The sequence below is a fragment of the Lissotriton vulgaris genome, chromosome 8 (genome assembly GCF_964263255.1).
Source record: "Lissotriton vulgaris chromosome 8, aLisVul1.2, whole genome shotgun sequence".
Taxonomy (NCBI): Eukaryota; Metazoa; Chordata; class Amphibia; order Caudata; family Salamandridae; genus Lissotriton; species Lissotriton vulgaris.
The window spans coordinates 104,033,658-104,046,432 of record NC_141696.1 but is presented as its reverse complement, the minus strand read 5'-3'; the positions used below and the strand labels follow the sequence as shown (position 1 = coordinate 104,046,432).

The following is a 12,775-nucleotide window of genomic DNA, read 5'->3' as shown; positions in this document are numbered from 1 at the left end:
CAGTGTAGGCAGAAGTATCATTATGTGGGCATATCATCCTTGCTCGCTCTATCTATGAGAAAGGTGGCCCAGTGGGGAGAAATGGTATGTTTGCGAAGGTGGCAGACCTCCTCCTAGGGGAGGGCTTCCTTCATAGCAGTACCCCATTAGCGTAGTGCCCCATGCCATGTCTCCAACGTCGGTGTCGCTGGGGAACACCAGTGAAGTGTGAGCTTAGCGAGGAGGAGTGCTAGAGCTGCAAAACGTTTGCGCACTATGTGTCTCTTCCTGCGCATTAAAATACCCATGCGCATGCCTCCAATGTGTGAATGTCTGTGAGCTCTGTGACCTCTTGTAGCGTAGTATATACCTTATGCCAGCAGCCCGCAGCCTATAACATATGCTTGAGGTCAGCATCTGGGACATGACAGCGGTGGCAGGTGCATGTATGTCAGGGTAATATTGATTGAGGGAGGCGGGGGTGAGGAACACTCAATGCAACTTAAAGAATTGGATGTTCTTGAATCAGGAGTTCTGCGAGTCCTGCTGGGTGTGCTCTGGAGCCTGTTCCCATTTCTTATCATGTAGGGTTCTCTCAAAATTCTCCTCCCATTTATTTCTCAGCGCAGTGAGGGGTGCAGCCCAGAGGCCATGAATGGCTTTATAGAGCCAGGTAAGCATGTGGCAGCCCGCGCCCATCGTGAGTATGGCCTGCAGGATGGGATGAGTGGTTGGTTCTGATTCAAAGTTGCCCTAAAGGGTGCGACAGGTGTTGCAGATCTGCCTGTATATTAAGGAACTGTATATAAGGAACTGGCCTAGGGGGAGAGCATGGTCTGTGGTCAGCTTGTCAAGGGAGAGGAATTGGCCCTCAAAATAAAGATCACTGATATTGTGTAAGAAGGGCGTCATCCAAGCTGCCAGGTCACCCGACGCAAGGAAAGCCTGAAATCAGGAGAGGCTAATCAAGAGGAGGTTAGGGGCGTATGTCAGTTTGCCATGTGATTGGCGATGTGTTCAAAGCATGTCAGACACAGTCTTAGAGTTGGGTGAGCCACCCATAGCTCAACCCAGAGGCTTGTCTCTGGCTCATCTCGAGATCATCTTAGATCCTCCAGCCCCAAGTTGAGCAGGCACCCTGATGGAGGTGGTTGCCCAAATTGACTATGACCCACCGCAATACAACTAGGCAAAATTAATTCTCAAAACGTTCCTAAGTGGCAAATGAGTTGAATTTTCCAATGCTTGTTTGTGGTTGATTAAAAAGCGCATATTTACTATACCATGTAAAATCTGCTGACCAGAGGTGACCCAGAGATATGCAATTTTAAATATTTAAGTGTAAATAGCTCCAAATAGTCCAAAGCGCTGCTCGCCGCTATCTGGCCATACTAGACTGGGAGAAAGTCAGAAGTTCAGGCTGACTGCAATAGAGCGTAGGTCGGATACAGTTATCAAGTTAGGTCTGCTGAGAAGTTACTTTCTCAGTCTAGCGAAAAGATTCCCATTTGTGGTGGAGAGGGCCACGAAGAGCAGAGAAGCATCGTGGATGGCTGTTGATGCAGCTCGGAGAGCGGGCATGGCATCACAGAAGGTCGCGGCTGTAGTGTGAAGATCCTGTTGTCATTGCAGAAGGTTCGCAGTAGCTTCTAGATGAGCGGTCAATGCTGTAGCGCGAAGAGTCAGGTTGATGGAGCTTCACTTTGGCGGTCTGTGAGAGTGACAAGTTTCCGATGCCAACAGGCCATTAAGGGATCGCGCAGAGCCCGCAAACTTTAATTAGGTCTCTCTGAGGCCACACCAAGGGTCCAGGAACTGAGGGGCACCACTTGGGGGTCAGGAGCTGGGTGCTGCTTGAGGAGGTTCTGAGCCTGTTATGTCCTTATGGTTCTGAACAGGAGGCCAGCAGATTGGCCCTTGGAGTCCCTCTAGGAGTCCTGAGTTCAGATGCAGATCCAAACCCCTCTGACTAGGGAAGGAAGGCAACAGGGCACCAAAGCATCAAGACCACAATCCAGGAAGGTAGCAGTCCAGCAGAGTGGCAGTCCTTGTAGCAGCGCACCAGTCCTACTTCCCGGCAGAGCCTCCATGGGTCCAGAAGTGTATTGAAGAATTGGTGTCTAATGTACAATATGTGTACCAAGTGTCTCCTTTGAAGTGGGAGAAGCTTCTAGTGGCTTCCCTTATTTCCTGCCTCCCCTGCCCTGGTTGCAGACTAACTAAAGGGGGTATGTAGCCCTTTGTGTGGAGGCAGGACACAGCCCATTCAAGTGTAAGTAGGGCTGTGCCCATCTCTGTCCTCTCATCATGCCAGCCATGGCCCATCCAGGCACACCAAAGATTTCTATTGTGTGTGGCTGTCTAGCAGGAATACATAAAGCCCAACTGTCAGCTTCACCCTGTCATGTGACCCAGAGGCAGGCATTTTCAAAATTGTAATCAAATTCTGACTCCAGCGTGAGAGAGGATTTTTTATTACAATTCCAAAGACACTAAACATGACCTGATAACCTGCTTCTATTTGGAAATTATCACTTATTAAATAAACTAAGGTAACTCCAATGTCATCCTATGGGATAGGCACACTTAGAAGTAGTAAAAAACGAATGTAAGAGTTTTTTCTACCAGCACATATAAAACTTAAAATTACATGTCTGTCTTTAAAATACAATGGACCCTACCTTCTGGGTTGTTGAGGGCCACCCTAGGGAGGACTTTTATGTATTAAAAAAGAAGATTTGGACCTGGCATAAGGCTTATTTTGCCAGGTTGAAATAGTAGTTTAAAACTGCACACTCAGACTGCAATGGCAGGCCTTAGACTTGTTTGAAAGGGGCAGGGCTACATAAGTGGGTGGCACAATCAGTGCTGCAAGCCCTCTAGTAGAATGTATTTACAGACCCTGGGCACAGGTAGTGCCACTTTACTAGGGACTTACAAGTAAATTAAATATGCCAATTGGGTATAAGCCAATCCTACCATGTATTAATGAGAGAGCACTTTGGCATCGTTTAGCTGTGGTAAAGTACGCAGAGTCCTAAAGTCAGCAAAAACGAAGTCAGGGAAACAGGAGGATGAAGGCAAAAAGTTAGGGGAAAACTACGCCAAGGATGCAGGTCTAACACAACCTATCTTGAAGACGACTGCGCTGACACACCAGACCTAAAAACTGTTCAAGAACTTGATTACAGCACATTTTCCCTGTTTGTGTGTGTTAAAAGTAGTGCAGAAAAACCACTCTGAGGGATGGGGTTAGACTGCATGCGTGGGATGGCTCAACCGCATAGCGCTCTAAAACGTGTATTATTACTGTCACCATAAGGCCTAGGATGATTGTGCAATGAAGAAGATCAGAATGGGGTCTCTTCCTTACTCAGCACCATCTGTCTGATCCAGCGTTAGCGCTATGAAGTAACTGGAACACTACTTACAGCGCTTTACAAAACTTCTCATTAAATAAATGAATAGAAGCTCAGAGTGGCACCAGCCTGAAGGTTTGTGTTCAACCTAGGGGAGTTTTCTGTTCTGAAACGAACGTGCAGGTTTTTCTCTGAGAGCAGGACGGGTCTTCCTTTGGTTCTGATGTAAATAAATGTGGCAGACATTTAAACGTGAGTGTGAACCACTAGGTAAACATGCGAGTGTGAAGCATATGTAAACGAATGAGTGCATTGGTGTAGTCTTGGACACACCGTGACACCTCGTGTTCCCAAATGTCCTTCATCCTCTCTAGTTGAATGCTAAAACTCTGAGAACTAGCTTATGGGGTTTAACACGCAGCACTTTGAGGACACCTGACTGAGCCGTGTTATACACCCCCTCTCAAATGAATGTAAAACTATATTACAAATGGGTTTTAAGTATTAGGGATATTCATAGTTCATAAGCCACATACAGCATACTGTGCAAATATTTAACACAACCCTTAAACACGTTCAATGTTAGGTTTATTCAATTTGCATATGCCCTTAATTGCTAACCAGAACACTCGATATCAATTTTAAAGTTTGGCGCTGTTATTTACCGGACCAGTGCATTCCGGGACTTGTAGTTTACAGTTACTTATGTGACCACCACACCTAAAACAATGATTTATATACATACGTATCCGGACTGAAAACACTGCACCTGGATGCCACGGAGCTGTTTACGCTGCTGCTGAAGTTTGTTGAGCTGCGGCTCCCTGGGGACCTTTGGAAACACACACACACACACTAAGTTACACTACATGTACCCTGCTCGCGCTCTGGACACGCGGTCAAGGCCCCTCTTTCATTTCTACCTGACATGAAAGTTACCTGAAATGTTGTCTGTGGGGGTCTGCGCTCTTCTCTGCGGGTCCGCTCTGCGCGGCTCTCCCCTCTCACCACGGTATGTTGGCATGGGGGCTGAGGCAGCAGGGGGCTGTTTATAGCCCTGGCAGGCCGCCGCCAGCCCTCGCCGGCCCCCCGGTGTCTGCCGCAGCTATTTATACAATCCTGTGCCACAGACATGCCCCCTCCACTCTGCCCCACTGCGCTGTAGACGCACGGATACAGTTTGTCTTTATGTTGTGCTAGAGCGTTGTCATTTGTACAGCACACAAAGGCTATTGGTATGTCATTGTAGCGCTTTGCTTGACAGGCACTGCCTCCTACGGGTGCAAGGTTGTCAGAGTGTAGGCTGTAGTGTTGCTACACATGTCCCTGCCGTCAGGACACGGTGTTTACAGACGAGGGCTTTCATTTGGCCTGTGATGCTGGAACAAATTCCAGAGTGGGGTGGGAGGGGGGGGGGGTAAGGGGGGGGGAGCCATCAGTGTTACATCGCTGAACTCACAGGGACTGGGACACATTCAAACGTCACACAAAGAACATGAGTAGCAAATGTATTCAGTGGGAGAGTGGTAAGGGCGTGTTATGTAGCTGGTGATACATTTTAGAGTGCGCTGTTGCAAACAGATCACTGAAGCATGGTGTGACAGCGCAATGTCATTCACACGAGCCACCTTCTCCAGTCAAGTGCCCAGACATACAGTTTTAGTGATTCTACATAGTGCACAAACTATCATGCGTGTTTATCGGGTCTCAGTGAATATTTATCATTCCTGCATCACTAGTAAAAGTGTTGCTGTTGTTTCCATCACACGTTAGAATTACAAAGAATGCTCTTCGTTTGTTCTTTCCTACCTCCTGGTGCATTCTGACATATTTGTGTAGTTCCTTTACAGGTATTTAATTTTCGGTGTGTGTTGGAAAAAATAGCATTCTACAGTCCCTCTGCTCCCTGCACATCAGCCAGATTGTTACCTGGTCACTTTCACAAAATGCGCTCACGTGGCAGTCAGAAAAAGTGAACACCAATCTTCATGCTAAGAAATAAGCAGTAATGTGTCATAAGACACATTGACCTACGTCTTTGAAGCCACAGCAAATAGTAGAACACATTTTAAAGGCCTCTTTCTTGCTCTTTTGCCTTCTGAACTCCAGCATGGTGATTTTGGGGGATGGTGCAGCACCCCAGCATCCCTACTTCCAGTGCCTACGCCTTTGGCAGCCGAATGTGTGCAGGGATCTGTGGTCACAGTTTGTTTCCACTGAACAAACTGAAAGCAATGACTTGTACCAGGAAAGCCTCGGACTAGAAGCATGGTATTATGATGTGTAGCTTGACGGTGACCCTGGTCGGGTGGTGTGAATTCTATGTTGGTTGTTGTCTGGTGTTGTGTGTAATGGTCTCCAGTGTGTCATGCATCGTGTCTCTGTGCACAGTGTACCCAAAGAGACAGTTCATTGTGGATATCAGATCAAGCTAGGGGCTCTAGCCTTGACCCATGTTTGCGAAGGGGTTAATATCCTTTACATCGCAACTTTTACAACGCAAACCATTACAACGCATTGCGCTGGGGGGGGCGCTCTAGGATAGGGAATGGATGTAATTTACTATCCAACACCTTCCCTACTATCCATTGGGACTGGAGTTGGAATAGTAAATTAAACTATTCACTATCCAGCACCCCTTAACACTATGCGTTGTAAAGGCATGCGTTGTAAAACTTGCAATGTAAAAGCATGCGATGTAAAAGCATGCGTTGTGATGTCATACATCCTTGCCAAGGTACCAAGATGGGGTGTGATCCATGTCAGAGGATGTGTGGTCATGTATGATGGCCTCAAGCATGTCCGTGTGTACCCTGCCACTGTGGCTTGCAAGGTCTGCTGGCTCAGTGTACTAATGCATCCACTGCTGGAATCTGTGTTCGACCTCCACATCTTAGTGGGTGCACTCTGCCTTTCATCCTTCTGAGGTCGATAATGCCAGCATCTTTGAGTTGGATAACCATCTACATCTATTATGCACCCCAGCATGTGCTTTCCAAATATCCATGGTGTTCTTCACCAGTATTAAGGACAGTGTTCCTATGTACAGGGTTGCTTATATGGTCATGTTTACAGTGTAATGTTTACATATTGAGCAGTTTCAGACAGGGCTACACCTCACAGTTTGTTTACTTCACAGTGCTGTTGGTGAGCTGTGAGAGAACAAAAAGCCTGAATGTTTTCCTGATGGAGGGCGTTCAGCCTGGGAGGGAACATCTATCTACTATCCTTCAGTCACTGCCCTAAAACATGTGGACTTCAGACGTAGGTGATCCAGAGCAATTCACATTTCCACTTTTTCTGAAAAGTGTGGACTTTGACTCAGTCCTGTGCAGGGGTTCACTGTGCCCCACAGGCGGGGCCTGGGTCTAACGTTCTCTGTGTTTCAGTCTGATGAGGGTTCTTTAGATATTGACATTTGTCAATGCTGAACACAGGATCCTGGTGGGAGCAAAATGTGGTGCAAATTATTGCAGGGAAGCAAAACAGTGCAGAGGACTTTAATCCTCACCTTCACTGGGAGTCAGTGAAGCTTGATCAAAGGCGACTTTACAGGCCTGGGTCAGGCATCATCTAGCTGCCTGACCTTGAAGTCTTTGCATCTTGTCATTGAGTTTCCATGGCCAAATAGTGCAAATAATATTGCATCAGTGCAAGGGGGCAGCTCCAAAGCGCTTGAAGAAACGAGCAGCACAATTGGGATTATTCACCAAGGTTTTGCGTGTTATCCAAAGTGACAGAGAACATTGTATTGATTTTTTTTTTATTTCAGAAAGTTTTTATTATGATTTTGTACAAACAAGAAGAAACAGGAGAGAAAATACTGAGAAAAAAAAACATAGGAGGGATGGTACAGTCCTCCCCCCTGATAAAAGATGCGGTGAACAAAGACGAGCAAATCTATGGGACATTTTGGTTACAACAGGCCTCAAAATCCTCCTCCTGGAATGAAAAGACTCCTCCTTCCTCTCCTCCTTTACCTGGTGGGAATGGGTTCACTTTACCAGAGGTGCTACTAACTCACAAAACACACACCGTAAGACACCACCATTGAAAAATGGCAACATCTGGATCAAATTAGATAGCTTTATATCAAATATGTCCCTACAGCAGCACTAGAGCATTGCATTGATTTACTCACCGACATAAATATGAGGTCAGTAGGAGTGCACGCTAAGTCGCCAGTCAAGGTAGAAATCTGAGGGAAATGTGGGTGAGACACAGCCTTAGAAGAGAAGTGAAAGTTGTTCTGCGTAAGATGTGGACACCTCTGAAAGAGCAGAGTTATTGACCAGGAGGGTAAGGTCTCAGATGTGGAGGTGCAACAGCTGTGTATAAGGGTTTGAAAAACCCATTGAGGTCCCATCTTGCGGCCGCTACAACAGACAAGATATGGACAAAGGTGAACCTTGTCATTTTCAAATTGTTACACAGAAAAATGCTTTCCAAGGGGGGGTTAAAAAAAAAAGAGGAACTTGAGCTTGAAAAGAGGTCGCGAGTCCCTGCCACAACTGAAAACTGGATCATCGCAATTCCAATGTATGTCAGTGTATTGTGCAAGAGGGAGCCAGAACACAGTGGGGCATATTTACAATGAAATAGTGCAGCGCGGCGCCACAAGCAATTTTGCTGCGTAGAGCTGCGTCACTTAAAAAACATGCAGGGATGCGATGAATTTACAGGAATATAGCACATCCCTGTGCTCTCCCCTGTGCTAAAACAGGAGCCGTGCACCAAAGAAGGTAGCCTTGCACCATTGTGCAAGGGTGCCTGCGTTGCAGGGATGATTGTGTTAGTGCAGGAACAGAAACCTTCCTGCACAAATACCATCATTAATGGTGCTTTGCTCCTTCTATGTGTGCTGCAAAATGGCTTTGCATGACCTTGTAAATATGGGCCAGCACACAGTGCCACGAAGCGTCAAAAAGAGAGACTCTACAGTGGTGCTAGGGGCTTGTAAACTTGCCCCAGTGTGTCATACTGAAATACATTAATGTAACAAGACCGACACACAGCAGCTTTGGTAGCAGAGCTTGGTTCAGAAATGATGTGGAGTACAGAGCAAAGAAACGTGAAGATGAGAGAGTGACATATGGGGAACTTGTTAATGATCCAAGGTTGCATTTAATGGCACTGACTGAATACTAAGTGCTGATGCAGATAGCAAGAGGAAGATGGCAGGTGTTCCTTATTCTCTGGCAGGATCACTATTTGAACAGTGCATGGGAACTTAATCATCTTCAAAGGGGCCTCTCCTGTAACAAGCAGAGGTCAGCTGATGGCTGCACAGGCGCCTTCTTTGTACGCCCCAGTCAGCCAGGCTCCAATCACAGAGGTGAGGGAGCTGCCACCAGAACTGGTTTGAAGTGACCAGAGAGAAGGTGTTGCTCATTTCCCTGGCCACACCACTGGAGTGGGTGCTCAGGATCAGCACACGGAGAGAAATGTTTGACCATCTTGAATTTAGGCAGAGAGGGGGGCTGTGGGATTGCTTGCCTTAGGGCACATAGGAAATTCTTCAAAAGTGGTTAGAGTTACCACTGGGGACTTTTACCCAATTGATTTCGGTGGGGGCAGGAGTCTCCCCCAGCCACAGGCTATGCCAGGCAAATAAGTGGTGTTAACAGTAACTTCCTCAAACTAATACTGGACCTAAGGAAGAACAGAAGAGCAATGGACTTGCTATCTGTGACCTCAGAGGTGCCCTGAAACACTGGATCTGCAGCCTCTTGTCCCCAGGACAAAGAAGTAGACTCCAAGTGTCATAAACCCGACCTCTTGTTCAAGCTACGGGAATACAAGAAGTTACCACAGGCTCTTGCTGCAAATGCAGAGCTGACCAGTTGCAACTGGACTTGGACTGGTCCCTGCTGTCGGCCTCGGTCTGACACCCTATGACTCTATACGTGCTTTCTACAGGCTTTAGAAGTGTATTCCTGTGGTTGATTTGTTAGAAAGTGGCTCTGTGTATACTGCACCAAAGTAAGGTACAGTATGCACAGAGTGCACAGTCCCCAGAGGTTTGATAGACCTTAAAGCTAGATATAATCTTATTCTCTAAAGTGGTAGCTTGGTCGAGCAGTAAGGCAGTAATCAGAGGACAGTGTAAAGCATTAATTGTACACACTCAGTCAGCAAATGGTCTCACACACTCAAGAACTGAACTATAGGCCAATTGTTTTGAATATAAAAATGCATTGTTGTTTTTTTTTAGAACCACAAGTAGGTATAAAAATACTTTCTCAGAATGAGGTGCTACAGTTAAATACTTTCAAATAGCAATAGACTTTTAAATGCAATAGATACAGTTGTTGCAATATGCAACACAAGTTAAACACAATTATAACATTGAGATCAATGGGTATTTTACGTAAAATGCAATATCAGTTACTTAACGTAGTTTTTCCTACTCAGGGCTGCATCCTGGATTCAGCCCTGGTGCATCTCCTGTAAACAGTTGAAAGAAATCGTTTTTGTACACAGGCGATTTTTAAGGAATATATGTATGTTTCAAAAATCGACACTTAAAATAATTTCTGGCAAAAACCAGGCAATATTATCCTATGGAGGAAAATCCTTTTATCAGTAAATTACAGCTGTAATTACTTTTTACCGTCAGTGCTGGGCACAAAGATCCAGCACTGGGATCTCGCCTTGTAACAAGTCAGTAATTTTGTTTTCGTTGATCGGATGATTTTTAGTGAATTTTTAAAAACTCAACACTTAGAAGAATTTCCAAGTGAAAACCAGTCAATGTTACCCTACGGAGAAAATGTTGGTTTTCGGTTTTCAGATAAGTACTTGACTGGCAGAGTTAAGGTTCTGGGGTTAGACTCAGGGGTCTCCCAGGTTCAGGTAGGTACACCCTCAGGGGCACAGGGGCAGCTGGGTGCAGAGAGAGTAGGACCAATGTTAGCCCATGGCGCGTAGGGGGCCTTTGGTTGGTGGCTGCTAGCAGGCAGGCCACGCAGCTGTGGGAGCTGAGCTCCGGGTCACTTACACAGGGCAAGTGGGGAAGTAGAATAGAACAGTTGCTGCACTTCCAGTGGCACTCAGGCGCCTGGGTGCACAGTGCTTTTGGGCTGTCGGGCGCCCAATGGATTTCAATGGGAAAGCTGCAAGACGAACAACGGCTGCAAGCTCGGGGACAGAGATTCTTCAGGTGTAACTAGCACTTCGAGAGGCAAGTTGGGAAGCTGTATGTTAGGTAGACACCCAGGAGTTGGGCACAGGGGCAGTGTGGCGCCAAGGGATGGGGTGTCTTTTGGTGTCGAGAAATCTTACCCTCTGCTGGTAGCGGATGGAGGGGTCCCTGGTTGTGAGGCTGCAGGCGTCGTCAGGAGCTGGATTCTTGGTCACAGTCACCGGGGGACGTCCTCAGGGTCTTTGTCCACTCAGGCACAGGTCGGGCTCGGCGGGTGCAGAGTGTGCTGGATTCGCGGTTCCTGGCTGGCACCAGGAGTTGTTGCTGTTTGAGTAGAACCACTGCTCGTGGGGGTCCCAGTCTTTGGATGAGCAAGTCAGTCAGGTCCTCTGGGTTCATCGAGGTTGCTGACCACAGGAGATGCCGGGATTTAGCAGGAGCAGGCTCGAGGGTCGACGGGCTGGGGCCAAGTCAGTTGGTGTTGTCCTCTTGTTAGCAGCTGCACGGCAGGTCTTCTTTCTTCTTGTTCGTCTTTGTAGTTTTGGAATCAGGATCTGAGAAAGGAAGGTTCAGGGTGCCCCTAAATTCTAAATTTAGGGGTGTTACAGGTAGGGAAAGGTCAGGGACCAATGGGTCCCTTTCCTGGGGTGAGTACACTCCCTATCCTGCCACTCTAGAGTGGGAGGGGGGCAGGAGCCTAGTCCTGATTGGGTAGGGCTCCCCATCTCCAAGATGGTGAGAACCTGGAGTTGTGCTTCACCTCGCCTCCCCCACCTGAGGGGTGGGGTTGGCAGAGGCTGGCACACACCCTTTCCTCTCTTGGGTTTTCCCGCCTGTCTTCCCGCCAGAGTGGGGGCCAGAACCAGTGGGGACCAGTTGCTGATTACAGCAAGTGGTCTGGAGAGTGTCACAAAGGCTGCATGCCTTAGAAGCTTCCCCTGCCCATCCTGGGGGAGAAGGCCTAGCAGCCTAGGCAGCCTCTCAGTCAGGATGCTGATTGTGGGTTAGGTTCCGGGGGCAACTCTAAGTTGCCCTCTGTTGTGCATCTTACATTAAATCCCACACTGGCATCAGTGTGGATTTAATGTGCTGAGAAGTTTGATACCAAACTTCTCAGTCTTCAGTGTAGCCATCATGGTGCTGTGGAGTTCGAAATGTCGTTCTCCCAGCACCATATACTCTGAATGGCAGCACTGCATTTACAGTGCCCAGGAAGGGGCCTGGGTACTGTAGGGGTACAGGGCTCATGTACCTGTACCCACAACACTGGCATAGGGCACCCAGCTAGAGGGGTGACTGAGGTATGTCTGTGCAGTGTGTTGCGGGTGTGGCACACAGGGATGTGTGCCATGTCGACTCTCTGTTTTGTTCTGCACCAAGACACTCAACCTACAAAGGTGTCAGGGGGCAGGGCCTCTAAGGGTGGCACAATAAGTGCTGCAGCCCTTAAGGGCCTTTCTCTGGTCACAGGGCCCTGGGTACCTAAGGTACCATTTACCAGGGGCTGACATGTGGCCAGAGATGCCAATTGGATTTAGGCTTCAATGCAGTTTTAGGGAAGGAACACAGGCCCTGGGTACCTGATTGGCAGGAGCCCAGGGCCAACTCAGTCAAAGTACATCAGCAATTCAGCAAAAAGTGGGGGCATACCATGCAAGAAAGATGGCACTTTCTCACAGGATTGGGACTTAAAGTCAGAAGATAAAAAGTTTGACTAGGACAAACCTAGCTGGTGTATACGACCCATGCACCATCTCAGTCAGCCTCAAATTCTGCCTAGGCCCCGGCCTACCGCGACTGTTGACTATGCATTGGTGCTTTGTTCTTCTTGGTGCTATTTACCTTAAATTTCAAAAAATTCATATCTCAGCTTTCTCTTATTAGATTTTTGCAATTTTGTTTGTTAACTATTCCTCTAGTTTTCTAATTTAGTTTGGGATGTTTATTGATTTGCATTTTGACTTCATTACTTTTTTTGTACTGTATCAATACTTTACACGTTGCCCTATATTAAGCCTGTCTGCTCTCTACCTACCAGGGGTTTGAGCTCAGAACATTTTAGTGACTTTGACGGTTCATTTTGATTATTGCTTAAGGTGGTTAATTACTCCCTTCAACTAATACTCCAAATTCTAACAAGGAGTTTTTGCATATTCTATTTTGGTTCAAGGATGTACAGAGAGGCATCCATAGGCATTCTTTGCTGATAGTAAGCTTGATTTTTCCACAATTGAATATCATGCAGAAAAACACAAAAGGATGATACAGGATCATTCATAATTTATCATGACCA

General features: G+C 47.0%; 1 protein-coding gene across 3 annotated transcripts in view; it reads right to left on the bottom strand.

The window, feature by feature from the left end:
• Positions 1 to 4,413, bottom strand: part of LOC147693542 (GPI-linked NAD(P)(+)--arginine ADP-ribosyltransferase 1-like) — a 73,841-nt gene extending 69,428 nt beyond the window's left edge. Inside the window, exons 1-2 of one of the 3 annotated variants that reach the window (XM_086933757.1) lie at positions 4,278 to 4,413; positions 4,084 to 4,170 (exon numbers count right to left, since the gene is read on the bottom strand). The gene's annotated coding sequence lies outside the window, so the exon portion shown is untranslated. The remainder of the gene's footprint in view (positions 1 to 4,083; positions 4,171 to 4,277) is intronic. The other 2 variants (XM_086933756.1, XM_086933758.1) reach the window with 2 other exon arrangements.
• Positions 4,414 to 12,775: the final 8,362 nt, after the last annotated feature.